Source organism: Thamnophis elegans, chromosome 17, assembly GCF_009769535.1.
Source record: "Thamnophis elegans isolate rThaEle1 chromosome 17, rThaEle1.pri, whole genome shotgun sequence".
Taxonomy (NCBI): Eukaryota; Metazoa; Chordata; class Lepidosauria; order Squamata; family Colubridae; genus Thamnophis; species Thamnophis elegans.
Window position 1 is genome coordinate 632,239 of NC_045557.1, and position 26,993 is coordinate 659,231.

The window sequence follows — 26,993 nt, forward strand, 5'->3', positions numbered from 1 at the left end:
CCTTCCCTCCCCCGCCGGGCTCCTCCGTCCTCCTGCAGGGGAGAAAGAGAGGCGGGTCACGGCGGCGTCCTCCTCACCGCAGGAGAGGCCCAGGCCGAGGCCTCCCCTCCCGAGGACCCGAAGGAGACCCTCGCAGGCTGCCACTCCGTCCTAGCAGCCTCTACTTACTTCCGGTTCCTCCGCCTCCGAAGGGAACCGCTCCTTCCGCCAGCTCTCTGGTTCCGAAAGCGAAGGCACTCCATTTCCCCGCCCCTCCTTCCTGCGAAGCCCCGCCTCCTCCTCTCCAGGCACCGCCTCCTTGTCGTTCCCCCGAAGGAGAGAAAGGGACCCGCTAGAACAGTTCGGTTCTCAGCCTTCCTGATGCCGTTCGACACGGTTCCTCCTGCGGCGGTGACCCCCAAGCGCCCAATTGGGCTCCAGCCTTCCCTTCGCCGCCACGTTCCTTTCTTTTATTTCATTCTCCCCGCCTGGTTCTCCGCCTCAGCGCCGTCGCTGGGAGGGAGCTGCTTTCCCAGCGTCCTCTGCGCTTGCGCGTCTGTCGCCACTCCGGCCCCTCCTTCCGCCCCGCCCCCCGCCCACAGCCAGCCCCACGGAGAGGCGGAGGGTGGGCGGGGCTTCGGTGGGAGGAGCCGCGGTGGCCCCGCCCCTCCCTCCGCCCCTTCCCTTCGGGCGGCTCCTTTTGACGCGGGAGGCTCCTGGCGGGGGCGGCGGAGCTTCGCCCGGGGAGCTGAAGGGGAGGCTCCGAAGGGAAGGCCCGCGTCCTCCCTTCCCCGGCTTCTCCTGCCAGGACGCAGCACGCAGGCTCCGAAGACTTACAGACTCCCCCCGGGGGTCTCGGGCGTCCCCTGGGAAAAGGCCCTTCCACCCCCAGGAGGAGAACCACCGGGCCAGGAGCCAAGCAGCCGAAGGGATCCCGGGAAGGGACGGAGCTCAGCCCGAGGGGATCCCGGGAGGCCAGTTGGGAGACGAGGGAGCCCGAGGAGGGACGGGGGGATCCACTGGAAAGCCAGGGATCCCAAGGGGGGGGAAGAAGCGGATCCAGGAGGGGATCCCCCCACCCTTTCCTGCAGGGGGGGGAAAGGACCTCTCCTCCTCCTCCTCCCTTTGGGCTGAGCAGGGGGGAGACCAGCCGTGGGGGGGGGAGCTCTGGGCCCCCTGGAGAAGGAGCTGGAGAGGCGGCTGAGGAGGCCCTCTGGCCACAGGGACCCCCAACCCTGCAGCGGAGGAGACTCCGAGGCCCCCCGTGGCACAAGAGCCGCTGGACGTCCCAGCCGGGGAGACCAAAAAGGGCCCCCAGCTCAGAACAAAGTCTGGCTAGGACCAAACAGGGGCCGGAGAAGGCGGGGTGGGAACAGGGGGCACAAATAAACTCTGTACATGCTCAGGTGCTGCAGTGGCCTGTTTTTCACAAAGGCCAGTTGGGGATCCTGGGAAAGGTCATCCCATGCCAAGGGTGTCCCGTGAGTGGGAACTGCCAGCTGGCCTCTAATTGAAATGGGCCCAATTGGCTGTGGAAGGGACAGGAGACCACAAAGAGATCTCCACTCTGCCTGGAAGAAGCAAAGGCGAACCGCTTCCACATTGGGGCTTCATAAATCAGAAATATATTCTAAGGTGGGAAACGTGGCCCCACGTGGCTCTGTCTAAAACTGCCCCCTTGGCTGGGGACCCATCAGCAAAGCCCTTTAAAATATCCCAGTAACGTTCTGGTTGGTCAGGTGACTGACCCTCTTTATGTCGTCCCTAGTTATGACCTTGATGGCAAGCTCCATTACGATTTATGTATATACTTGAATACTTGAATAATAATTCTTCTTTAACATGCAATGAACAAATAAAGTGCAGAGGTATAATGTTCCCTGGCCATAATTTCTTGGAAAGCGTAAAGGAGAAATCTGAAAAAGGGGGAAAGCTAAAAGTGGATAGAAAAAAATATTTTCTTTGTGACTTTGTTGACTATGAAAAACTCAAGAGCAAAACCAAGAAATTCAATCATTAAATGATACCTAAAGGATTGTTTTCTGAAATAAAGGCCTCGGAGTCATTAGATCTGCAAATCAGAGTCTCCCGCCCTCATTTGCACTCATCCCTTACTCTTCTCTTTCCCTTCAAATCCCTCTCCTCCTCTTCCTATCCCTCCCCATCTGCCTCTCCTTTCCTCTTCTTCTTTCCCTTTCCTCTCACCTACCTCTCTATCTCTTCAGCTTCATATCCTCTCCTCTTCCTATCCCTCCCCATCTGCCTCTCCTCTCCTTTCTTCTTTCCCTTTCCTCTCACCTACTCCTCTCTACTTCTTCAGCTTCATATCCTCCCAAAAGGAGACCGTCTCCAGTTAAAGAGGAGCTAAGGAGGAAATCTCCTGCTAGTGAATTTCCTCATAGAAATCAATATCTCATTGTTGGGGAAAAAAAGAAACAGGAAATCATGCAATGTTGATATTCTCCAAGTTGGATTCTTTCTGGGTCTTCAGCTGCTGGAGCTTTCAACATTTGGAAGATGGGCGAAAGAGGGTCATGTCCTTGGGGATTCAGCACCATGAAGCCACGCAGGATTTTCTTTTGGCAGAAATTGTTCAAGGGAGACAGGATTTTTTTTCCTGTCCTGCATGGCCCTATTACTTGGGGATTCAGGAAAAGTTGTCTCGCCTAAGCAGAAACGATGGAGGGAACTCACCTGGGGTGACGGAAGAAAACAGAAAAGAGCCTGGCAAAAGGAAGGGAAGGTGATGGGAAGTTCATCCAGAGGCACATTAATGAGTGGAGCCTCCCTTGACAGAGGCAGTCTACCTGCACAAACCTGCTCAGGAGCCTTGGAAGGAGCCCCCCCTCCTGGATCCCTTGGGGCCCCCCGGGGTCTTCCGAAGGACCCGCCTCCTCCTCCTCCTCCTCCTCCTCCTCTCGGGCGGCGCTCCCTTCCTTGCTTCCTCCGTCCTCCTGCAGGGGGGAGAGAGAGGCCGAAGCCTCCGCCTCCCACGGAGGTCCTTCCTCGTAGGGAACATAGAATATGGCCAGGACTGGACAAAGGAGTCTGTGACATCCAGTGAGGCTAAACCAAGCCGCGAGCACCGAGAATCTTCACGCTCTTCTCCAGGCCCTTCTTGCAGAAAATGACGGGCGTTAGACTTCTCAGGATACAGGAAAAGTCTATTTGGCAGCCAGGTTCAGAAAGGGAGCCCATGGCTTAGCATCGCAAGTTCTGAACAACCTTCATTATCGAAGCAGGCGTTCTTATACGTTCTCAAAAGCATTGCAACACGGAAACACTTAACTCATTTCTTAGTGGTTGCCTTGAGGAGAGAAGCCTTAGAAGGAGACGGGGTCTTACTTCTCCTTTTGTTTATGGAGTACGTGCCATTAAGGAACTTTAATTGAACCTTGGACTTTTGACATAGGTTTTGACATAGGGACGTTGGCTGGAACATCTTGTGGTTAGGCACTGGCTTCCTGTCCTTTTGGAAGCTGCAACTCTGCCTATGTGGCTTTTTAATATAAAAGTAAAGGGGTCCCGAGAGGCTCTCCAGCCTGACCCAGTAGGTTGTCACACTTAATGTCCAAATCTCACTTTATGTCCTACTTTACTCTCCTTGGCTCCTCGCAACTGCAATAGATGCCCAGATGAGGCTTTTGGGGCTGTCGGGCTGAAAACCGAAGCCCTATTCGCCCCAAAAGCGGCTGCACCAGTAAAGAAGGCCTCCAGGTGGCTGCTGGCTTAAAAACATGGCCACCGTTATGCTGACCGAGCCTCCGGAGCCTCGGAGCCCTGCAGTGGAGGAAGGGCCTAAGAATCGCCAGCTGAGGCCTCTCTTGCCAGTCCCCCACTCTCTCTTGGCTGCCTAAGCCTGCCAGCCAGGCCACCTTACCTGCTCACCTGCCTGCTCCTTGCATCCATCACATCGGAGAGCTGCTGATTCTGCCTGCTTTTTTCCCTTTATGCTTTTAATTTTTTTTAAAAAAATATATTTATTGTGTATAGAATATTTTAATGGTTTTATTTTAATGTGTATAGAATATTATTATTTTAAATAATCTTTATTGGTTATACATTTTTTTAATAAGACATACAAATACAAATACAACTTTAAACATACAAACAAACCCCCCTGACAGTCATTCACAGCCCAACATTTTTTTTCTTCCTCATTGTTTAGTCTCTAACCGGCATCTTCTTGTTACACAATTCAGGGATCTGTTACAATAGTTCACTTTTAGTTCCCATTGTTAACAGCTGCTATTTAACTTTCCCGTTTTAAGTCCCTGCTGTTCTCCTGGTCGCCCACATAAACCACAGGTTCCAGCTCAGATAATGTTCCATTTCTCCTTTGTCCCTCAGCCAACCCATCATTCTGTCCATTTCTGCACACTCATAAATCTTTTTAATTATGGCATCTGCAACGGTCGCTAAGTGTGAAAAATGGTCATGAGTCACTTTTTTCAATGCCATTGCAACTTTGGTCACTAAAGTGATGATGTTTGCTGCATATCAATAGAATAAAAAAGTTGTTACACTCCTACTTGGCAGTTTCAACACACAGCCTCAATTGTTCTAATGTAGGGTCAGTTGTTGCTACTTTTCAATAGATAGATGACAGGTAGGTAGGTAGGTAGGTAGGTAGGTAGGTAGTAGGTAGGTAGGTAGTAGGTTTATTCTGAAGATAGAAGTTTATGTACACCAGGAACTTTTGAATGAAAGCTGGGAGAGGAAATTGGACAAATGAACAGAATAGTATACTACTCTAAAGGAATAAATGTGCTCTGGCTAATAAATGCACAGAGCAAAGATTTATAAAAATAGAAATGTCAGTATGAAATTACAAGCTATTACCTTATGCATTAATTAAATATATCCTGCTTTCCCCCCCCCAACTCAAGGTAGCCTGCATGGTGCCATCTCCTCCAATTTTTTATCACCTTCTGAGTTAAGCTAAGTGAAGATGGAGGAATTACCAAAGTCACCTCCTGTATTGAGTTTCTGTGCTTGAGAATAGGGCAGAGCCTGATTCCCACATCAGACACCTGCTAGAGGCTGTGAGAGTTTTCTTTCTGAGCAAGAAAAATTTGTGACCAGCAATGTCACAAAATCTATTAATGAAAGGATAAATCCCTATTTGCAAAATAGCCAGAATATTCTCCCAAAATTTAAAAGATTCCTCTTCTGGAATTACAAAGGATGTCTAAAAGCGCTCTACCAGAGAGGGAGTCTGATCATTAAGGTGGAAGAGTAGAAATACAATAGAGAAATTCATCTTCAAGCTTTCTTTTGCTCTGCTGGGGGATTGGGGCAAGTCATTTTCTGTTAGCTCTATCTACTTCATGAAAGTATTTTGGAAAAATGGGAGAAAGGAGGTGATGCTTTGAGTTCCTAAATGGAAAAAAGGAATATATATCTAAAAAATAAATGTTAAGTGAGATTTCTCCCTGCAAAGTATTCATGAAATAGACCAGGTTGAAAAAAAGATTCCAACAAAATTACCCCTAATCAGTTATGGAATGATTAAGGCTTACTCTGAAGTAGTTAAATATAATAATTATGCTAACTAATAATATAAGACTGTAGGGATTAATATCAGTAGCTTTTCTACTGCCCATAAGCTATTTTCTTAAAATCTAGGTGTGAATGCTCTATATTATTATTTAATGTTGAGATACCAAAAAGATGCACACAAAGACAATACAAAGACTTGAAACTACAGGTAGTTCTAGACTCAACAACAATTCATTTAGTGACTATTTAAAGTTACAACAGCACTGAAAAAAGTGACTTATGACAAGTTTCTACACTTCTAAATGTTGCAGCATCTCCATGGTCATGTGATCAAAATCAATGGACGGACGGACCATGCAGACTTTCTCCACACCTGCTTAGCGACCCTTCTTGTCCCTCCACAGTCCAGTCCGGTGTCTTATCTGTTCCTGCTGCCTCTCTGCCTGCCTCTCCCTGTTCCTTCCATCCATCGCATCAGAGTTCTGCTGATTCTGCCTGCTGGTAAGGGAGCCGGGTTTTTTTCTTTTCTTTTTTCAATGTATTTTAAAATAATATTTTATTTATTGTTCATAGGATTTTTAAAAATAGTTTTATTCTGTGTGGATTCTTTTTTAAATTGTCTTAGACTATTTAAGAAAAGATTCTATCCAAAATAATAGAAACAAACCATTTTTAAAAATTCTATGCACAATATAGAACTTTTAAAAATGGTTTATTTCAGTTTATTCTGTGTGGAATAGTTTGAAATTTTTTCCTTCAATTTATTCTGTGCGGATTCTTTTTTTAAATTGTCTTAGACTATTTTTAAAAAGATTCTATCCGAAATAAATTGAAATAAACCATTTTTAAAAATTTTATGCACAATACATTTCAAAGTATTGTGCATAGAATTTTTTTAAAAGGTTTATTTCCATTTATTTTGGATAAATCTTTTTTTAAATAGTCAGGAGTCATTGACACTGAATTTGCACTTTTAATAATCAGGAAGCACATACTGAGTTTCTTTGAAAGAAAATCCAGTAATTTAAAAATCCAGTAATGTGTTTCCTAGTATAATTTGATTGCTTATTAGTAACCTATCACTATCACTAAGTGTTGTAGCTTATGATTCTTAATGAATGTATTCTATTTTATTTTTCTTTATGTACACTGAGAGCATATTCACCAAAGACAAATTCCTTGTGTGTCCAATCACACTTGGCTAATAAACTACTCTACTCTACTCGACTCGACTCGACTCGACTCTACTCTACTCATTTCTATTTCAATTCTAATAAGGCATTATAATGCAAGCTAGCCTTAGCTTTCAAACAGTTCATTTAGTGACCAAAGTTACAATGGCATTGAAAAAAGTGACTGATGACCATTTTCACACTTAGCGACCATTTTCACACTTATTGGTATTGGTATTTTATTATTTGTATGCCGCCCTTCTCCGGGAGGACTTAGGGCAGAGAACAATTCAAAGGGGAGAAAAAAGGGGGAACATAAAAGACAAAATACAAATAATAAAAGTGGACAACAGTCGCACAACCATACATGTCGAGAGGGGAGGAACTCATCACCCCCAGGCCTGCCGGCAAAGCCAGGTTTTGACGGCTTTTCGGAAGGCCTGGAGAGAGGTGAGGGTCCGAATCCCTGCGGGGAGTTCATTCCAGAGGGCCGGAGCTGCCACAGAGAAGGCCCTCCCCCTGGTAATAGCCAGGTGGCATTGGCTGGTAGATGGCACCCGGAGGAGGCCAACCCTGTGAGATCTAATGGGTCTGTGGGAGGTAATTGGCAGCAGGCGGTCTCTCAAGTACCCAATCACTTAGCGACTGTTGCAGCATCCTCATGGTCACGCGATCAAAATTTTGATGTTTGGCAACAGATTCGTATTTATGAAGGTTTCAGTGTCCTAGGGTCATGTAATTGCCTTTTGTGACCTTTTGACAAAGTCAAATGGGGAAACCAGATTCACTTATGCTACTAACTTATCAGCTGCAGTTATTCACTTAAGAACTGTGGCAAGAAAGGTGGTATAGTGGGGCAAAATTCACCTAACAAATGTCTCAGGAACAAAAATTTTGGGCTCAGCTGTGGTCAAGGACTACCTGTACAGACTTCCTGGGCAGGATCTTGCTGATGGTGGTAGCTTAATAGAGCTGCCCCCGGGTTTCTGGTCGCATTATCTGCCTAGATATCTGGTAGATACCTCATTCTTCAGGCAAAGAAGTGCGAGAGAGAGATCCAGCTGGTAAGAGCTTTTCCTTTGAAGTTTGCAGCTTTTTTTGCTGCGAATAGAAGGGGGGCCAGCCGAGGCTGAATCATATCTCCGTGCCGGGTATCCCTAGCTGTTTTTATTATGGCGCAAAGTAAGGCACCTCCACTTAGGACAATATTTGAACTATTTATCTGAAATTAATACAAGCAGAGTCCGTATCTGAGAACCTTATCTTTTTTTAAAAAAATAATATATCCTAGCTTCATTTTTACAAGAGCTTCCTTCGTGCACTTGGTTTTTTTTTCTTAAAAAATAAGCTCCTAAAATGGCAATTGTGCATTCTCCGTAACAATGTCACATTCCTAATTCTTCTACAAAGAACAGTGATAAAAAAGATCAAAGGAACAGCCAGCCAGCAGTTTCTTACTAATTAGTTTTACTTCTCTGAAGAGCTTACAAGACTTTTTTCTTATCAACTTTTAAAAGTTTTAAAAGACTCTTTGCTAATATAGAGACATTCCAGAGGTGAATATGCTGAACTGTTTCGTTACAATGCTAATCTTTTGAAACCTTCTGCAAACTTTCTGCAAAAAGGGAGGAACAGTCGGCTAGCAGTATCTTATTAATTAGTTTCACTTCTCTGAAGAGTTTACAAGACTTTCCTCTTACCAACTTTGCTAATATATTTCTGATATAGAGAAGTCCAAAATGGCGCTGAATATGCCGAGCTGCTTTGCTACAACGCCCTTTTCTGAAACCTTTTGAAAAATCCTAAAGAACTAACAAAGGGGTGACTTAATACTTTTCTTCTCGTAAGCTGCACCGCGGGCCAGTAGAGTTTGATTAATTGCTTGAAGACATAATGGCATCAAAATTAAATCTTGGGCCGAAACTTCCTCCTAGAAGCACATCCCCCATACCTGGTACAAAGTTGCAGCTTCCACCCTCTATGCCCCCTACTGGAGATTTGCTAACGAAAGAACTTTTTTTGGAAACTTTTAGAGAATTTAGAGAGCAGAATTTAGAAACTTTTAGAGAATTCAGAGAGGCGATAAAGAACGAGATAAATGAGTTTAAGGCGGACTTATATGATAAACTTGATACTAGGATTGCCAAATAAATGATGATATGCTTGGAATTGTAACTGTATTGACAGAACATGTTTCTGGAATTGAAGATAACCTAGAGGTTCTTAATGAAGCTAATACCAATTTGACATCCAAAACAGAGGTGGTGCAACAAAAAGTTGAAAATGCTGAAAAACAAATTATTATGATACAGTACAGGCAGATGGAGCTCGCATTAAGAGTCAGGGGGTTGCGTGAGGATAAACAGGAGGACTTGAAACAGATTTTTTCAGAGGCTTTTGACCGTCTGGCGGGAAGACCGGGGTCCAACTTTGACTGGCAGATTGATAAAATTTATCGTGTTAACTCTTGGGTGGCAAAGCAGAAGCAACTCCCCCGAGATGTAGTCATATACTTAACCACAAGAGAGCTCAGAAACATGATATTACAAGAGTCCTATAACACCAGGCTTCAAATTGGCGGTCAGGATTTGATTGTCTTGAAAGAAATGCCACCTCAAATGCTAAGAGGCAGGAGAGACTATGCCTTTCTAGTGGAAGAACTCAGAAACCGTCAGATACAGTATAGATGGGATGTGCCATTTGGTATTATAATTACATTTGACAAGGAAAGATATCGTCTCAACTCTGTATGGAAAGCTCGAGATTTCTATCACAAGATTCTGAAGGTGGGACACCCTGAATCATCTGGATCTGGAGAAAGACCACGAGAAGGACAAGATAGACAGCAAACCACACAACTACCAGACAAAACGCACCATTTCCTCCTCCCGGAAGGGCAAGGGGTCATGGAACAAAGACCTAGCTGTATGACTACCAGATGAATGGAAAAACAAGCTACAATGCAACAACCTCAACAAGGAGTTACAGCAACAAGCTCAGAAGCCATGGGAGGAGCTAGGCCAAAGGTTAAACAGGCCATGCAGGAGGCTCTAAAAAAGCTTCAGGCAACCAAAAATGACAACTAAGATTTTGACATGGAATGTCAATGGACTGAACTCTCCACAGAAGAGAAAGAAAATATTTCAGTATCTCAAACAGTTCAAGAATGATATAATTTGTTTGCAAGAAACTCATATCAAATCAACTGATCAAAATATTTGTTTAACCCCAAACTTGATCAACATTTTTTGACCTCTGCTACGGAAAAGAAAAATGGTATAGTTGTATACTTAAGAAAAGACATTAAGGCTGAACTAATTGAAGCAGATCCCTTTAGAAGATATATCGCGCTAGACTTAATCTTAGAAGGGAAAAAGACATTACTTTTGGGAATTTATGCTCCTAATCAACAGCAAGACGGATTCTATAGAAATCTTCATGCTAAATTAGTACAGTGGGACTTTAAGTCTTGTATATATTGGGTGACTGGAATGGCGTGATTGACACCAAAAGAGATAAGAAGACCTCTCGCCCAAATACTAAAATCCGAGCTAAGTTACCCAAACTTTTTTTTGACATGATGGACGACTTCGAATTGAGGGATGTTTGGAGAGAAAGAAACGCAGAGGAATATGACTTCACCTTTTTTTCTGATAGACATCAATCCCTTTCAAGGATTGATTTTATACTAATCACTAATGATTTACTTTCTAGGGCAGTGATGGGCTACTACTAATTGGAAGAGGAAATTAAAGGGAAAGAGTTGGAGTTAACATTGAATCCAGGTGATACAAAGGTTAAGGAAGCAATCACCATATTAAAATCCCAATTTGATATGTTGATCTCTGACCAGGTAGCCATTAGTTTATTATATGCAAAACACAACACTTTTTGTAACGCAAATAAACCGGGCAGATGGTTAGCTTATCAGATTAGGAAAAAAAGGGAAATTCGAAATGTAACCAAATTGAGTTATAGAGGGAAGGAGGTGTTTCAACAGGAGGAGATTCAAAAGGTATTTTGGGAATTTTTTACAGAATTGTACAAAGGGGACAAAATTAAGGGTTTCCTACTCCAGATCTGGCCAAAGGACCCCTCGCTCCTCCCCACTTGGTCAAGCCTTATCCATTTCGCTTGGAGAGGGTGGGTGGAGATGGGGGTCTTCCGTGGCACATGCAGGCATGCGCGATTCCCTCCCCGTGTTTTTCCCACTCCGCCCCCCCCCATGCCTCCAGGGCGCTTCTTCACTTGTTTTCTCTGAGGACATCGTGGCGGCTTGGCGAGGCAGAGGGTGGATTTTGGGGGGAGCGGAGGGATGGGGTGGGGAAAGAGACCTGAGAGATGGAGGGAGGATTTCTGCGTCAGCAGCCCCCTTTCCAAAGGCGCCCTCCTCTCTCTCCCTCTCCCTCTCTCCCCGAGAGAACCACGTGGTCCTGGCTTGTGAAGATGCGGTTTGCCAATTATGGAGGGGAGGAAACAGAGCAAATTAAAGGAACAGGTGACTCTCCTCCTCGTCCCCACAATCCGTTAGATTGGGCTCAAACCGCCTCTTGTTTTTCTGCTCCCCCCCATCCTTTTCCAGCTAGGTTGTCGGAGGGTGAGACTCTGCGTTTGGCGCTGCCCCGACGCGACACACACACACCCCCCCGCACGGTTGGCAAACTCACAAGCCCCGGCTTTCCCCAAGCTGCAGCTGATCTGAAGCAGTTTTGCCTTCAAAATGCACATCATGATCCTTTATTAACAGGAGTTTCAAGTACAAATCCATTCAGACCACAGAAAGTCGGTTGTCTTCTCTGATTTGATCTAAAACTTTTCCTAGCTGTTTATGTTGAATATGAAATGAAACAAGATGGCTTGGAGCCTGTACAGAAACTTTGTATTAATGTGCAAACTTTAAGCTTGTAAGATTGCTATTGTTTCAAAACCCCTTAAAATCTTCTTCTCTAACAAGCTGTATGCTTTCCTGTCCGAAGGTTGTTGCTTCACTCGGCCCGGAAGACACTTTAAAAAATAAAGTGTCACACACACACGCACACAATAAAAACAAATTACAATTACATTACAAATAAATTGAATTCCCCCCCTGCCCCGTCCCTCTGACCCACATACCTTCCAGCTGCGCCAAAATTCCAGATTTGGTTAGCCAGGCTCCAGGACCAGGCAGGCTAGGATAGTGGCTCCTAGAGCCACCACGTGCCCTCTTCAGGAAGAGGACTATGGGCCTCATTTGCATACTATTTTTTTTTGCTTTTTAACGTAACTGTTAAAAGGCGAAAAATTCCTTAGGCAAAGGAGGCCCATAGTTCTCTGGCCTCCCCCTACAGTTAGCACTAAGCAGACTCCAAGTCACTGTGAGTTGGACTCTGGCAGCAACTAGCTTGGCTTTAATTATTTTTAAAAAATCTTTAAAATTCTTTCTTTTTCTTCAGGAAACTGGTGAGGCCCCCCTGTTTGGCCGCTTTTGTCATAATGGGTGTCCCCTATATTATAGTTTTGGAAGCTCTCCAGCCTTAGCAGGGAGCCTCTTTGGTGAGAGTGAGAAGAATTGACCGAAGAAGTTGCCCTGGAAGTTGTGGGAAGTTGATCCTGGAAGGAGAGTCAGGACTGTCATGTGTCAAAAGTGGTGCATTGCAGGGATGTAAAAGAGAAAGGCCACAGGGCAGTGGTGAAAAATGTAAGGAGGCAACGTGTGACGTGTTCGCCTGGGGTACGAAGGGCACCTATGAAACTATCCCAATTTGAAGTGAAGTTGCCTTTCAGTTGTGGAGACACGACCCGGTCTACCAATGATGCAGACAGGACCCGGTCTACTAATTGCAAAGAAGGGGTCCGGTCTACCAATGGCACAGACAGCTCCCGGTCTCCAGTTACAATGCTTGGCATAGCGAGACCGGGTCTACCACTTGTGAATACAGACCCCGGTCTACTAGCATAAAGTCAGTACCGGGCCGGCATGATGCGACCCGGTCTACAAGCCTCCCAACGTCGCCTTTTCCTTCCTTCCTTCCTTCCTTCTTCCTTCTTCTCATCATGTCTCCCTCTTTCCTTCCTTCCTTCCTTCCTTCCTTCCTTCCTCCCTCCCTCCCTCCTCCCTCCCTCCCTTTCCTTTCTCCTTCTTTCCTTCTAATGAAAGACATGTCCTTCTGGATTTGGCTCCAAGGGGGAAAAAGACACTGGAGACATGGAGGATGAACTGGCCTTAACGCCATGTCTGATGGGCCCCCCTGTTTGACCTCTTTTCTCATAATGGGTGTCCCCTATATTATAGTTTTGGAAGCTCTCCAGCCTATTGACCTTAGCAGGGAGCCTCTTTGGTGAGAGTGAGAAGAATTGACCGAGAGAAGTTTCCTTGGAAGTTGTGGGAAGTTGATCCCTGGAAGGAGAGCCAGGACTGTCATGTGTCAAAAGTGGTGTAATGCAGGGATGTAAAAGAGAAAGGCCACAGGGCAGTCGTGAAAAATGTAAAGAGGCAACGTGTGACGTGTTCGCCCGGGGTACGAAGGGCACCTATGAAACTATACCAATTTGAAGTGAAGTTGCCTTTCAGTTGTGGAGACACGACCCGGTCTACCAATGATGCAGACAGGACCCGGTCTACCAATGGCACAGAGAGCTCCCGGTCTCCAGTTACAATGCTTGGCATGGCGAGACCCGGTCTACCACTTGTGAATACAGACCCCGGTCTACTAGCATGAAGTCAGTACCGGGCCGGCATGATGCGACCCGGTCTACAAGCCTCCCGACGTCCCCCTTTTCTTTCCTTCCTTCCTTCCTTCCTTCCTTCCTTCCTTCCTTCCTTCCTTCCTTCCCTCCCTCCCTCCCTCCCTCCCTCCCTCCCTCCTTTCTCCTTCTTTCCTTCTAATGAAAGACATGTCCTTCTGTGTTTGGCTCCAAGTGGGGAAAAAGACACTGGAGACATAGAGGATGAACTGGCTTTAACGCCATGTCTGATGGGCCACCCGTTTGACCGCTTTTGTCATAATGGGTGTACCACTATATTATAGTTTTGGAAGCTCTCCAGCCTATTGACCTTAGCAGGGAGCCTCTTTGGTGAGAGTGAGAAGAATTGACCGAGAGAAGTTGCCCGGAAGTTGTGGGAAGTTGATCCCTGGAAGGAGAGTCAGGACTGTCATGTGTCAAAAGTGGTGCATTGCAGGGATGTAAAAGAGAAAGGCCACAGGGCAGTGGTGAAAAATGTAAGGAGGCAACGTGTGACGTGTTCGCCCGGGGTACGAAGGGCACCTATGAAATTATACCAATTTGAAGTGAAGTTGCCTTTCAGTTGTGGAGACACGGCCTGGTCTACCAATGATGCAGACAGGACCCGGTCTACTAATTGCAAAGAAGGGATCCGGTCTCCCAATGGCACAGACAGCTCTCGGTCTCGTTACAATGCTTGGCATAGCGAGACCCGGTCTACCACTTGTGAATACAGACCCCGGTCTACTAGCATGAAGTCAGTACCGGGCCGGCATGATGCGACCCGGTCTACAAGCCTCCCAACGTCCCCCTTTTCCTTCCTTCCTCTCCTTCCTTCCTTCCCTACCTCCCTTCCTCACTCCTTCCTTCCCTCCCTCCCTCCCTCCCTCCCTTCCCTCCCTCCCTCCCTTTCCTTTCTCCTTCTTTCCTTCTAATGAAAGACATGTCCTTCTGGATTTGGCTCCAAGTGGGGAAAAAGACACTGGAGACATGGAGGATGAACTGGCCTTAACGCCATGTCTGATGGCCCCCCTGTTTGACCTCTTTTCTCATAATGGGTGTCCCCATATATTATAGTTTTGGAAGCTCTCCAGCCTATTGACCTTAGCAGGGAGCCTCTTTGGTGAGAGTGAGAAGAATTGACCGAGAGAAGTTTCCTTGGAAGTTGTGGGAAGTTGATCCCTGGAAGGAGAGCCAGGACTGTCATGTGTGAAAAGTGGTGTAATGCAGGGATGTAAAAGAGAAAGGCCACAGGGCAGTCGTGAAAAATGTAAGGAGGCAACGTGTGACATGTTCGCCCGGGGTACGAAGGGCACCTATGAAACTATACCAATTTGAAGTGAAGTTGCCTTTCAGTTGTGGAGACACGACCCGGTCTACCAATGATGCAGACAGGACCCGGTCTACTAATTGCAAAGAAGTGATCCGGTCTACCAGTGGCACAGACAGCTCCCGGTCTCGTTACAATGATTGGCATGGCGAGACCCGGTCTACCACTTGTGAATACAGACCCCGGTCTACTAGCATGAAGTCAGTACCGGGCCGGCATGATGCGACCCGGTCTACAAGCCTCCCGACGTCCCCTTTCCTTCCTTCCTTCCTTCCTTCCTTCCTTCCTTCCTTCCCTCCCTCCCTCCCTCCCCCTCCCTTTCCTTTCTCCTTCTTTCCTTCTAATGAAAGACATGTCCTTCTGTGTTTGGCTCCAAGTGGGGAAAAAGACACTGGACACATGGAGGATGAACTGGCCTTAACGCCATGTCTGATGGGCCCCCCCGTTTGACCTCTTTTGTCATAATGGTGTCCCACTATATTATAGTTTTGGAAGCTCTCCAGCCTATTGACCTTAGCAGGGAGCCTCTTTGGTGAGAGTGAGAAGAATTGACCGAGAGAAGTTGCCCTGGAAGTTGTGGGAAGTTGATCCCTGGAAGGAGAGTCAGGACTGTCATGTGTCAAAAGTGGTGCATTGCAGGGATGTAAAAGAGAAAGGCCACAGGGCAGTCGTGAAAAATGTAAGGAGGCAACGTGTGACGTGTTCGCCCGGGGTACGAAGGGCACCTATGAAACTATACCAATTTGAAGTGAAGTTGCCTTTCAGTTGTGGAGACACGACCCGGTCTACCAATGATGCAGACAGGACCCGGTCTACTAATTGCAAAGAAGGGATCCGGTCTACCAATGGCACAGACAGCTCCCGGTCTCGTTACAATGCTTGGCATAGCGAGACCCGGTCTACCTTGTGAATATAGACCCCGGTCTACTAGCATGAAGTCAGTACCGGGCCGGCATGATGCGACCCGGTCTACAAGCCTCCCGACGTCCCCCTTTTCCTTCTTTCCTTCTTTCCTTCCTTCCTCTCCTTCCTTCCTTCCTTCCTTCCTTCCCTCCCTCCCTCCCTCTCCTCCCTCCCTTTCCTTTCTCTTCTTTCCTTCTAATGAAAGACATGTCCTTCTGGGTTTGGCTCCAAGGGGGAAAAAGACACTGGAGACATGGAGGATGAACTGGTTTATTCTGAAGGTAAACGTTTATGTACACCAGAAACCTTTCAATGAAAGCTGGGAGAGGAAATTGGACAAATGAACAGAATAGGATAGTACTCTAAAGGAATAAATATGCTCTGGCTAATAAATGCATCCCCTGCTCCCCCCCACCTGCATCAGGCCGCATGCGCACTCAAATCAGGAAAGTCCTTCAGCGGCTGCATGGAATCCGAAAGTTAGGGTCTCCTTCTTCAGCCAAGCCCCGCTCTTCCTCTTCTAGTCCCGCCCCTGCGCTTTCCCCGCCAGTTCGCCTCATTTGCATCGGAGCAGCTTCTGCCCCCCCCATTGGCGGGCTGCCACCGGGCCACACCCCTACTCGACTCTGCAGCGGCCGCCTTCCCTCCCCTCGTTTGGCTCCTCCCTTGCGCCGCTGGCTCCGCCCCTCCGCTCCCTCCCCTTCGCCCGGCTTAGCGAAAGAAAAGAGGGCGGGGGGGGCGATGGGGGCGAATGGGGGATTCCCAAAGCGGCTGCAATGGACGGGAACGGCCGGAGGGTCCCATGGCCAGACTCGGCTTTCCTGTGCCGGAACCCTTTCTGCCTCCCCAGAGCTGCTCCCTTCCCCGCCCCATTCAGCCTGCAGTCCCGTGGGCATCTCCGGGTGGCCCCCTTTCCTCCTGGGGCAGGTGGGGGGAGAAGGGGGGGTTGCAGCTGGGTCCAGGTGCTGCTGGCCGCCTGGCACAAGACCCCCTTCCTCCCCCCCACTGGAAGGAGGAGCGGGCGAGGTGGCGATGGCTGTTGCCAGCCTGAAAGAAGCCTTGAATGTCGCCATCCTTCCGGGTCTTATAATCAATACCATTGAAATTTCCCGGCCACCTGAACCCCGGAGGCTCCAGGCGGTTTTGCAAACGTTAAAGCACGTTTTGATTGTTGTGGGTCGCCTACATTTGGGAGGGTCAAATCCTTCAGGGAAGAAGATAAAAGGGATTTTAGAATACTGGTGTCCCCCCCCCCACCTTTTGTAGTCCAGGAGCCTCTGTGCAGTTTCTCTCCTGGCCTTATTTTGCTTTTGTGGGAAACTCTTGGTGGTACCTGAGCGTAATCATAATTTAGTCCACCTTCCATCATCACTTCTCATTCTGGAGCCTTGGACTCAATTGCAATTGTTTCCTGAATCTTTGGGCTTCCACAGAAGGAAACAATTTACCTGTCAGAAACCACTTAGCCAGGATGTTGAATGCAAGAATAGCCCCCTTACAGGAAAACCCCCAAATCCACATGGCTAGAACATGAAACTAGAAGCTTTGCAAGATACCTGTGACCTGGGATAGACAATAGGTGGCCTGAGGTGTAGCTATTTAAGAATAACGAGTGTAAAAGCTTTTTTTGGGGGGGGACTGTAACTCAGCTAACCAATAAATACTACTGGCATTATTGGCAGGGCAAGGGAGGGTGTGTGACTCACCTGGGAGTATACAAATTGAGTGTAAAACTGTAATCTGGGACTTGGAGGCTTTCAAGGCCAGGGTCCTTCTATCCTGGGACCAAAAGAAAGAATATTCTGGTCTCACATCTTGTGTTTGTCGATCAATTGGCTGTCACACTAAGTGACCCCCCCCAGGTCCCTTCCTGCTCCCTTCCGTTCCTTCCCCACTTACCTAATAATTAATGCTAGTTGGTATTCCTAAGGAAAGAGTATTGGGCCCCAGGGAGACCCTCGGGGTGCCCCACTGCCTACTTCCCTGCATGTGGAAGTTCCATTAAGGCAGGGCTGTGGATCATACGTCCTTCCAAAGAGGATCTCCAGAATCCCAATAGAGGAGGATGCTGGAAGAGAGCAGCTGCTTTGGCCCTCAGCTTCCCTATAGAGTGGAAGCCACGGAGTGCTGTCCACAAAGTGGCTGCCATGTTGGAGTGGCCAAAAATCATTGCAGGTGCTCTCAGAATGGTGCCCACTTTCAGGACAGCAGCATAGATCCTCTTTTCAGGAAGGCCATGCATTGCAGAGGCTCTTTCCTGAAGAGATCTACTCAAAAGATTTGCTCTAGGAGTTCAGGGACTGGGCCGGAAAGCGCTTACAGATTGTTGAGAGCAATATGCGAACTCTTGTAAACCCCTAGAGAAGGCTGTAAAGCGGTGTATAAGTTCAACTGCAATTCTTGCTAAGACAAAAGTTATTAGCTGTGTATTTTTTAAAGGACATCCATGTTGTTCAATCCAATGATTGAGTAAATTTTCTCTTAGTGCATGATAACAAATACATTCTTGCCATTACTGAAACCTGGTGGGATGAAACCCAGAAGCATTTAAAAATTTCAAAACAGACGCAATAGAAGGTGAAGTTACACATCAACAGCTAACCCTTTTTAGAATTGCAAAAAAAAAAACCCACTAACACCCCCCCCAATCCTTCATTAAATGCACTTGGGTTATTATGAAAGGAAAACGGAATGTGGTTACCATAGGTGTAAACTCCGGATTATCCAATCAGAGGAACTAGAAGAACCGTTTGCTAATCATTTAGCTGGTTAACAGGAAGCATAAAAATAGGGGACTTTAACCATCCTGACAACTGGGAAACACCTAATCACTGCACCTGGTGGGAGGTCGAAGAGGTGAGATACGAGAATATGAAGTTTTCTTGGCCTTAAGAGAGTCCCTTGTAGCGGTTTCTGCTGGAAGACAAGGGGACCATTCTGGGGATCCAACTGGCAAGAGTGTCAGATGTCTGGAGATGGTCTTACATGGTTCGGACATTTGGAAAACCCATATAGAGCGAATCAAATAATGACAGAACAATTGTTCCAATTAAGCACCAAGTGGGATGTCAATTTAAAAGCAATTTATTAGAGTATTGTAGCAAACAGATTTCCCTCAACCAAAGAGGAAACAGAACCAGGTTTCATTTTATACTCAACACAGTAGAAAAAGTAGAAAAGAAAAATTGATTGTATGGAAGAAATAAGATTTTTTTAAAAAACATAGAAAACATATATTTATAAATGTAGATCAGTCTTTTTAAAGCATGGAAGAAATCATTCTGCTCAGCTACAGTTATATCAGAGACGTGGACAGTAACATCCCATAATATTAAGCACCAGCACTGAAATGAGCATTGCATTATAGAAGAGAACATTCACATGAGAAAAGGCATCATGAGTCACTAAGTCTCCTCTGAAAAGGTACAGTTGCAGCCAGTAGAAACATCTAGCATGTACACTTGAAAAAGTCCTTTCTTAATCAGCCTGGGAAACTCCCTTATTTGGCAACTATTTACTTTTCTTAATCTCCTCTTTACTCAACCCCCTTATAGGAATTACAATTATCATGGATATCATTATTCTGTTGCTTTGTTAGGAACTGGAAGTTTGTGCACTTGGGACAAATCCCTAGCGTGTCAATTCACAATTGGCCAAATTGGATGCAAAATTCAATTCCCGAGATACACTCTGTGACTTCTCCCACTCCCTTGTGAATTATTTAGTGTTGATGGAGGCCTCTACGCTCAGTATAGCTCTTTCCCCACTCCAGGCATTGGTAGAGTTTCTCTGTAGTGTGGATTATTTGATGCTGAATAAGTTTCCCTTTTGACTGAAGCTCTTTCCACACAACAGGCATTTATGAGGTTTTTTCCCCTGTGTGAATCCTTTGGTGTGCATAAAGTTTGTTCCTCCGACTGAAGCTCTTTCCACACTCCAGACATTTATGAGGTTTTTCTCCTGTGTGGATCCTTTGATGTGCATAAAGGCTGCTCCTCTGACTGAAGCTCTTTCCACACTCCAGACATTTATGAGGTTTTTCTCCTGTGTGGATCCTTTGATGTGCATAAAGGCTGCTCCTCTCACTGAAGCTCTTTCCACACTCCAGACATTTATGAGGTTTTTCTCCTGTGTGGATCTTTTGGTGTGTATAAAGGTTGCCCCTCTGACTGAAGCTCTTTCCACACTCCAGACATTTATGAGGTTTTTCTCCTGTGTGGAACTTTTGGTGTGTATTAAGGTGGCTCATCCGCCTGAAGCTCTTTCCACACTCCAAACATTTATGAGGTTTTTCTCCTGTGTGGATCCTTTGATGTGCATAAAGGGTGCTCCTCTCACTGAAGCTCTTTCCACACTCCAGACATTTATGAGGTTTTTCTCCTGAATGGATCCTTTGATGTTTATAAAGGTTGCTACTCTGACTGAAGCTCTTTCCACACTCCAAACATTTATGAGGTTTTTCTCCTGTGTGGATCCTTTGATGTGCATAAAGTTTGCTCCTCTCACTGAAGCTCTTTCCACACTCCAAACATTCATGAGGTTTTTCTCCTGTGTGGATCCTTTGATGTGCATAAAGGTTGCTCCTCTGACTGAAGCTCTTTCCACACTACCAGACATTTATGAGGTTTTTCTCCTGTGTGGATCCGTTTGATGTGCAGAAAGTTTGCTGCTCTGCCTGAAGCTCCTTCCACACTCCATACATTTATGAGGTTCTTCTCCCGTGTGGATCCTTCGATGTGCATAAAGGCTGCTCCTATGACTGAAACTCTTCCACACTGCAGACATTTATGTGGTTCTTCTCCTGTGTGGATCCTTTGATGTGCATAAAGGCTGCTCCTCTGGCTGAAGCTCTTTCCACACTCCAGACATTTATGAGGTTTTTCTCCTGTGTGGATCCTTTGATGTGCATAAAGGGTGCTGCTCTGCCTGAAGCTCTTTCCACACTCCAGACATTTATGAGGTTCTTCTCCTGTGTGGATCCTTCGATGTACATAAGGCTGCTCCTATGACTGAAACTCTTTCCACACTGCAGACATTATGAGGTTTTTCCTCCTGAATGGACCGTTAGATGCTCTCGAAGATACTTATTTCTCTTGAAGAATTTTCACATTCCGGGCACTGATATCTCTCTTCTTCCTCCTGGATCCTTTGGGGATTCCAGGGTCTTCCGAAGGACCCTCCGCCCTCCAGGCCCGTCTCGGCGTCTCCGCCCGTTTCTCCTCCCCGCATCGCCCTCCAGGCAGCCGCCTTTCCCGGGCTCCCGCTGGGCTCATCCCTCCTGCAGCTCCGGAGCCCCCCCGGCCTTTCCCCGCCGTCTCCCGGGGCTGCTCCGCGGGGCCCGCTCTCCTCCTCCTCCTCCTCTCGGGCGGCGCTTCCTTCCTTCCCTCCCCCGCCGGGCTCCTCCGTCCTCCTGCAGGGGAGAAAGCGAGGCGGGTCACGGCGGCGTCCCCCTCACTGCAGGAGAGGCCCAGGCCGAGGCCTCCCCTCCCGAGGACCCGAAGGAGACCCTCCCAGGCTGCCCCTCCGTCCCAGCAGTCTCTACTTACTTCCGGTTTCTCCGGCTCCAAAGGGAACCGCTCTTTCCGTCAGCTCTCTGGTTCTGAAAGTGAAGGCGCTCCATTTCCCAGCCCCTCCTTCCTGCGAAGCCCCGCCTCCTCCGCTCCAGGCATCGCCTCCTTGTCGTTCCCCCGAAGGAGAGAAAGGGACCCGCCAGAACAGTTCGGTTCTCGGCCTTCCTGATGCCGTTCGACACGGTTCCTCCTGCGGCGGTGACCCCCAAGCGCCAAATTGGGCTCCTTCCTTCCCTTCGCCGCCACGTTCCTTTCTTTTATTTCATTGTCCGCGCCTGGTTCTCCGCCTCAGCAACGGTCCTCTCGGCCTCCGCAGCTCCGCCCACCGAGCGCCGTCGCTGGGAGGGAAGCGTCCTCTGCGCTTGCGCGTCTGTCCCCACTCCGGCCCTCCTTTCGCCCCGCCCATAGTCAGCCACACGGACAGGTGGCCCCGCCCCTCCTGCCCCCCCTTCCCTTCGGGCGGCTCCTTTGGGCACGGGAGCCATTGGGAGACGAGGGAGCCAAGGAGGGACGGGGGGGATCCACTGGAAAGCCAGGGATCCCAAGTGGGGGGAAGAAGCGGATCCCAGGAGGGGATCCCCCCACCCTTTCCTGCAGGGGGGGAAAGGACCCTCCTCCTCCTCCCTTTGGGGCTGAGCAGGGGGGAGACCAGCCGCGGGGGGAGCTCTGGGCCCCCTGGAGAAGGAGCTGGAGAGGCTCAGGCAGTTGCTCTGCTTCGGTGGCTCCTCTGGACTGGATCCCCTAGACCGGATCCCCTGCGGTTGAGGAGGCCCTCTGGCCACAGGGACCCCCAACCCTGCAGCGGAGGAGACCCCGAGGCCCCCTGTGGCACAAGAGCCGCTGGACGTCCCAGCCGAGGAGACCAAAAAGGCCCCCCAGCTCAGAACAAAGTCTGGCTAGGACCAAACAGGGGCCGGAGAAGGCGGGGTGGGAACAGGGGGCGGAAATAAAATCTGTACATGCTCAGGGGCTGCAGTGGCCTGTTGAAGGACGGTTGAAGATCCTGGGAAAGGACATCCCACGTCAAGCGTGTCCCGTGAGTGGCAGCTGCCAGCTGGCCTCTAATTGAAATGGGCCCAATTGGCTGTGGAAGGGACAGGAGACCACAAAGAGATCTCCACTCTGCCTGGAAGAAGCAAAGGCGAACCGCTTCCACATTGGGGCTTCATAAATCAAAAATACACTTCCTAAGGTGGGAAACGTGGCCCCACGTGGCTCTGTCTAAAACTGCCCCCTTGGCTGGGGACCCATCAGCAAAGCCCTTAAAAATATCCCAATAATGTTCTGGTTGGTCAGGTGACCGACCCTCTTTATGACCATCCCTAGTTATGACCTTGATAGCAAGCTCCATTACGATATTTATGTATATACTTGAACACTTGAATAATAATTCTTCTTTAACATGCAATCAACAAATAAAGTTAAATGTATAATGTTCCCTGGCCATAATTTCTTGGAAAGCGTAAAGGAGAAATCTGAAAAAGGGGCAAAGCTAAAAGAGGATAGAAAAAAATATTTTGTTGGTGACTTTGTTGACTACGGAAAACTCAAGAGCAAAACCAAGAAATTCAATCATTAAATGATACCTAAAGGAGAGTTTTCTGAAATAAAGGCCTCGGAGTCATTAGATTTGCAAATCAGAGTCTCCCGCCCTCATTTGCACCCATCCCTTACTCTTCTCTCTTCCCCTTCATATCCTCTCTCCTCCTCTTCCTATCCCTCCCCATCTCCCTCCTTTACTCTTTCTTCTTTTCCTTCTTCCCTTTGCTCTCCAGTACTCCCCTCTACCTCTTCCCCTTCATATCCTCTCTCCTCCTCTTCCAATCCCTCCCCATCTCCCTCTCCTCTTCTTTCCCTTCTTCCCTTTGCTCTTCCTTCTTCTCTACCTCTTCCCCTTCATATCCCCTCTCCTCTCGTCTTTCTTCTTTCCCTTCTTCCCTTTGCTCTCCCCTACTCCCCTCTACCTCTCCCCTTCATATCCTCTCTCCTCCTCTTCCTATCCCTCCCTATCTCCCTCTCCTCTCCTTTCCCTTCTTCCCTTTGCTCTCCTCTACTCTTCTCTACCTCTTCCCCTTCATATCCCCTCTTATCTCTTCCTATCCCTCCCCATCTGCCTCTCCTTTTTTCTTTCTTCTTTCCCTTTGCTCTCCCCTACTCCTCTCTATCTCTTCCCCTTCATATCCTCTCCTCTCTTCCTATCCCTCCCCATCTGCCTCTCCTTTTTTCTTTCTTCTTTCCCTTTCCTCTCATCTACTCCTCTCTATCTCTTCCCCTTCATATCCTCTCTCCTCCTCTTCCTATCAGTCCCCATCTCCCTCTCCTCTCCTTTCCCTCTTCCCTTTGCTCTCCCCCTACTCCTCTCTATCTCTTCCCCTTCATATCCTCTCTCCTCTCTTCCTATCCCTCCCCATCTGCCTCTCCTTTCCTCTTTTCTTCTTTTCCTTTCCTCTCCCCTACTCCTCTCTACTTCTTCAGCTTCATATCCTCCCAAAGGAGACCGTCCCCAGTTAAAGGGGAGCTAAGGAGGAGAATCTCCTGCTAGTGAATTTCCTCATAGAAATCAATGTCTCATTGTTGGGGGAAAAAAGAACAGGAAATCATGCAATGTTGATATTCTCCAAGTTGGATTCTTTCTGGGTCTTCAGCTGCTGGAGCCCTCAACATTTGGAAGATGGGCAAAAGAGGGTCATGCCCTTGGGGATTCAGCACCATATAGCCACGCAGGATTTTCTTTTGGCAGAAATTGTTCAAGGGAGACAGGATTTCTTTTTCCTGTCCTGCATGGCCGTATTACTTGGGGATTCAGGAAAAGTTCTCTCGCCTAAGCAGAAACCATGGAGGGAGCTCACCTGGGGTGACGGAAGAAAACACAAAGAGCCTGGCAAAAGAAAGGGAAGGCGATGGGAAGTTCATCCACAGGCACATTAATGAGTGGAGCCTCTCTTGACAGAGGCAGTCTACATACACAAACCTGCTCAGGAGCCTTGGAAGGAGCCCCTCCCCCCTCCTGGATCCCTTGGGGCCCCCGGGGTCTTCCGAAGGACCCGCCTCCTCCTCCTCCTCCTCCTCCTCTCGGGCGGCGCTTCCTTCCTTGCTTCCTCCGTCCTCCTGCAGGGGGGAGAGAGGCCGAAGCCTCTGCCTCCCACAGAGGTCCTTCCTCGTAGGGAACATAGAATATGGCCAGGACTGGACAAAGGAGTCTGTGACATCCAGTGAGGCTAAACCAAGCCGCGAGCACCGAGAATCTTCACGCTCTTCTCCATGCCCTTCTTGCAGAAAATGACGGGCGTTAGACTTCTCAGGATACAGGAAAAGTCTATTTGGCAGCCAGGTTCAGAAAGGGAGCCCATGGCTTAGCATCGCAAGTTCTGAACACCTTCATTATCCATGCACGCGTTCTTATACGTTCTCAAAAGCATTGCAACACGGAAACACTTAACTCACTTCTTAGTGATTGCCTTGAGGAGAGAAGCCTTAGGAGGAGACGGGGTCTTACTTCTCCTTTGTTTATGGAGGACGTGCCATTAAGGAACTTTAATTGAACCTAGGACTTTTGACATAGGTTTTGACATAGGGACGTTGGCTGGAACATCTTGTGGTTAGGCACCGGCTTCCTCTTCTTTTGCAAGCTGCAACTCTGCCTATGTGGCTTTTTAATAAGGGGTCCCGAGCAATGTTCCCTGTAATTTTTTTTCAGTGTGTGCGGAAAAGTATAGTGTTTGAGCGGCACATTTTCATGTCTGAGCACCTGAATTTTTTTCACAGATGTTTCACAGAGCAATTGATTTATAGGATCCGAATTGGAATGGAGAAAAATGGTGTGTGTGGTGTGTGTGTGTGTGTGTGTGTGTGTGTGTGTGTGTGTTGAGTGAGTGAGCGAGGGTTCCGGTAAGGGAACTGTGCCTATTTAGAAAAAAAGGTAAATTATTGCAACATGATATATGTTTCTAGAGAGAGGGGGGGGAGAGAGAGAGGAGAGAGAGAGAGGGAGGGAGGGAGGAGGGAGGGAGAGAGAGAGAGAGAGAGAGAGAGAGAGAGAGAGAGAGAGAGAGAGAGAGAATCCCTCCTTCCTTCAGCCCCACACACTCTCGCTGGCATCCCAACCAGACGAGAGGGACTGCAGAGGGTCTCCCTGAGTTTAGGGCAGCGAGTCAGGGCTGGGCCAGCTTGGGCACCGCAGAAAAGCAGCGGCAGCCAAAAGGGGAAGGGCAGGAACAGCCTGAAGCCACCCCCACACCAGCTAGAGGGGGTGCTGTGACAGCCGCCCGGGACGAGGGGACGGCGGTTGGCCAGGACGGGCAAGGGCTGCCCACCCTCCCCACCCAAGCGGGCTTCTGCACAGCTCTAGCCGGCAGCTCGCAGGGGGATCCGCGGTCCAGAGCGCTGCCGCTTCCAGCGGGATATATTTTGCCAGGCCCTCGGCGGCGTCTTTAGGCGGGGATCTCGCCTGCCCGCCAGCAGCTCCTCCAGCGTCCCGTCTGGAAGCAGCAGCACAACGGTCGCCGTTACCAGGGGTGAAGGGGTGGCGGTGGCGAGAAACAGGCCACTCCTTCCCTTCTCCACATTGGCTGTTGCGCTTCCGCTTCCATTAGCAACGTGGTTGTTAAGTGAATTGCTGCAGTTTTTAAATTAGTAATGCAGTTGTTAAGTGAATCACTGCCATTTTTAAATTAGTAACACGGTTGTTAAGTGAATCACTGCAGTTTTTTAATTATTAACACGGTTGTTAAGTGAATTACTGCAGTTTTTATATTAGGATCACGGTTGTTAAATGAATGGCTGCAGTTTTTAAATTAGTAACACGGTTGTTAAGTGAATCACTAGTTCTTAAATTAGTAACATGGTTGTTAACTGAATTGCTGCAGTTTTTAAATTAGTAATGCTGTTGTTAAGTGAATCATTGAAGTTTTTAAATTAGTAACACGGTTGTTAAGTGAATCACTAGTTCTTAAATTACTAACACGGTCGTTAAATGAATTGCTGCAGTTTTTAAATTAGTAATGCGGTTGTTAAGTGAATCACTGCACTTTTTAAAGTAGAAACACGGTTGTTAAGTTAATCATTACAGTTTTTAATTAGTAACATGGTTGTTAAGTGAATCATTGTAGTTTTTAAATTAGTAACACAGTTGTTAAGTGAATCACTAATTTATAAATTAGTAACATGGTTATTAAGTGAATCACTAGTTTTTAATTTAGTAACAGGGTTGTTAAGTGAATCACTGCACTTTTTTAAAGTAGAAACACGATTGTTAAGTGAATCATTGCAGTTTTTAAATTAGTAACATGGTTATTAAGTGAATCATTGCAGTTTTTAAATTAGTAACACAGTTGTTAAGTCAATCACTATTTATAAATTAGTAACACGGTTGTTAAGTGAATCCATCGCATCAGAGTTCTGCTGATTCTGCCTGCTGGTAAGGGAGCCGGGTTTTTTTCTTTATTTTTTCAATGCATTTTAAAATAATATGTTATTTATTGTGCATAGGATTTTTAAAAATAGTTTTATTCTGTGTGGATTCTTTTTTTAAATTGTCTTAGACTATTTAAGAAAAGATTCTATCCAAATAAATTGAAATAAACCATTTTTAAAAATTTTATGCACAATACATTTCAAAGTATTGTGCATAGAATTTTTTTAAAAGGTTTATTTCCATTTATTTTGGATAGAATCTTTTTTTAAATAGTCAGGAGTCATTGACACTGAATTTGCACTTTAATAATCAGGAAGCACATACTGAGTTTCTTTGAAAGAAAATCCAGTAATTTAAAAAATCCAATAATGTGTTTCCTAGTATAATTTGATTGCTTATTAGTAACCTATCACTATCACTAA